This window comes from Sardina pilchardus, chromosome 3 (assembly GCF_963854185.1).
Source record: "Sardina pilchardus chromosome 3, fSarPil1.1, whole genome shotgun sequence".
NCBI classification, from domain to species: domain Eukaryota; kingdom Metazoa; phylum Chordata; class Actinopteri; order Clupeiformes; family Clupeidae; genus Sardina; species Sardina pilchardus.
This window is the reverse complement of record NC_084996.1, coordinates 23,655,560-23,658,567: the sequence shown is the minus strand read 5'-3', so window position 1 is coordinate 23,658,567 and position 3,008 is coordinate 23,655,560. Positions and strand designations below refer to the sequence as shown.

At 45.2% G+C, this 3,008-nt stretch overlaps 1 protein-coding gene across 1 annotated transcript in view; it reads left to right on the top strand.

Moving 5' to 3' along the window:
- Positions 1-359: 359 nt before the first annotated feature.
- LOC134077102 (leucine-rich repeat-containing protein 3B-like) overlaps positions 360-3,008 on the top strand; it is an 11,750-nt gene continuing 9,101 nt past the window's right edge. Inside the window, exon 1 of the mRNA XM_062532514.1 lies at positions 360-635. The gene's annotated coding sequence lies outside the window, so the exon portion shown is untranslated. The remainder of the gene's footprint in view (positions 636-3,008) is intronic.

Below are 3,008 nucleotides of genomic sequence, written 5' to 3'. Positions count from 1 at the left end.
GATCTCTACACTCGCAAAATGATCAGGAAACAAGCGAACTTTCAGATAGCTGACAACATAATAGCGTATAGCGTAGCCGATATTGTGAAATCTACTAACTTAGTCATTTATCGCAGCTTAGGTCTATTAACAGCATTTCTAATAGCGACCTACTGTATGGGGCTACTGGGAACATGCCAACTGTGTCCTCGTTTGGATACGTCCAGGCTCACAAACAAGGACACCAATGGAATGAACTCACAGGAGAAGAGGGCGTCAACCCGTCAAAGGTCTTTAGATTTTAGAAACAGTTTCTCTTCCCTGCATGCGTTTGGAGCATGTCTGTTTGCATCAGTCGCCTCGCGGTTCAGAGCGGATTCGACACGCGCTTGCTGTGATGCCCGGTGGTGTGGTTGCATAGGAACTACGGGCGCGCGGGTGAAAGCGCATCCAACGCGCGCTTCGCTTCCCAGTCGCCGTCGCGGTTATACAGAGCAGGCGGTAACGACGCTACGGAAAAGGGACACACAAAGGCGTGCCTGGGTGTTTTTTAATGCACGTTTTCCCCAAAATAAAGGAGACATTTTTTGTTTCATCTGAACAACGCAATGCGCCTTTAGTTCCAAGTCTGCTACTGAAGAAGGAACGGCTAACATGTAAGTGTGGATTTCACAAAATCGAGTGTGTGTGTGTGTGTGTGCGTGTGTGCGTGTGTGTGTGTGTGTGTGTGTGTGTGCGTATGTGCGTGTGTGTGTGTGTGTGTGTTTCTTTATGTTGAAGTTTTAAGATCCATATTAGCAGCTGCAAGGACACATCGTTGAACCTGTAATAGATACTTAACAGAGGAAAACTTTCATCAGTTTCCCCCATACGTTTCTAGATAATGCCCAACCTTTTGCAGATGTCGAGGAGGCGCAAAATAATGGATATCCGTTTAAACCAATTTTCTAAATAGTCCACAGACGCTCAGTTAAATAACATTAGATATTTGCACAGAAACTCCATTGCGTTGAGCTTTTGTTAAAGACGAGGCACAATGATAATGGTAATACTAATAGTAATAGTAATTGTAATAATAATGATAACAACATTGCAACCTGCTTTGCTTTAATGTATAAAAAGGTACAACTTTTATAATTGTGCGAATGCATTCTGGCTTTACAACAGAGAAATTGAGCTGCAGAAAAGAACACGTTTATGGGATGGGAGAATTTATGATCGCTATCGTTACTGCTCACTAGTCTGTATGAGCCAATCAATACTGTCCGTTTAAGTTACAGCTTAATGAAAATATATTGCCTGCCTTGTATTCAAGAAGACAAGTTCTCTGGAAATAGGATATTGACATCCAATAACAAACAACAGGTCACATTTGGTGACTTTAAAGCATATATATTCTACAGTAAACGCACACACACACACACACACACACACACACACACACACACGGGCACGCACACACACACACACACACATACGGGCACGCACACACACACACACACACACACACACACACACACACACACACACACACACACACACACACACACACACACACACACCTCACAAACAAAACAAAACAAAACTCAACCCGAGACCCCCTGGCTATTCATTAAATCTTTTTAATCTTTCTATTTCATTTGTATAGATAGTTAATGATGGAAATATCAGAACACAAAACACACGTTTTTAATTTCCTAAACAGTTCAAAGTTCATAGAGAACAGTGGGGAAGAGGTTACCATGGAGATGTATAGGAACATTTCAGATGGTGATCTAAATGTAACTGATAGAGGTAGGCATAACACTGATAAAAACATTTCTGCAAACAAGCTGGATGTCACATTTTAAACACAGGATTCAGTATAGTCTGTCTTTGGCGGACTGATTTCACTAAATAATAATTACAACTCATTTTGTTACAGTAATTTAGAATAGATCAGATATTTCAGTATACCGTCACAGGATTGTGCTTGTGCTTGTGCACACACAGACACAGACACAGACACACACACACACACACACACACACACACACACACACACACACACACAGACACACACACACACACACACACACACACACACACACACACACACACACACACATACACACACAAGCTGGTTATTGGCCACGTGGTTGGATATCGGTCCCAATCAATACGTGCGGAGATCAGAAGAGGATGTGGAGAGACGTCCAGCGGCCCATCAAAGCGCCCGGTCGTAATGAGGGCATCTCTGCCGAGCGCCCACTGGCAGTCAAACAAATGCTGATTGCACAGCATCAACTCCAAGCGCTCTTAGAGCCTCGCTCTGCATTGCATCTCCCTCCGTCCAACTGGCCGCACTTAGATTTAGAGGGTCGGCGTATAGGGCAGGCCTGCTTTAATGGCCATGAACTAAGTGCTTTGGCCCGGCGGCTGTGATTGATGAGAGCCTGTGTGGGGTTGTTCGGGGTTGACATAGGGCCCGAATGCTTCTGACATCATATTAATAGTCTGCCTGACGCCAAACAATAAAGTAACAGCAATCAGAAGACTGTTAGTCATGGCAACAGTGCTGCTGTGCTCGCTGCTCTGTTCTCCCAGACCTTTTTAAAACGATTTATTCACTCTGCCTCTAGGCGTATACCTTTAATCATGACATCATAGCAGGCATATCTTTTGCCTGTCATCTCCCAGGTCCTCGTCTGGCCAAACGAGGTCTGTCCTGGTCACCCTGCCGGCCTCTCTCTCTCTCTCTCTCTCTCTCTCTCTCTCTCTCTCTCTCTCTCTCTCTCTCTCTCTCTCTCTGGGTAACGCTATCTCCTCCTCCCAGATCCGCTTGCTCCTTCCATCGCCATCTTCCTTTCACTCTCTCCGAAGCCTCAGGTGTCCCACCTAGACCTGCCTGCCGGTTTACCACCCCTCGGAGACAGAGAGGGAGAGAGGCAAAGAGAGAGACAGAAAGAGAGAGAGAGGGAAGGAGACAGAAAGAGTGGGAGAGAGAGAGAGAGGGAAGGAGAGACAGAGAGAGGAGGGATAGAGAGATA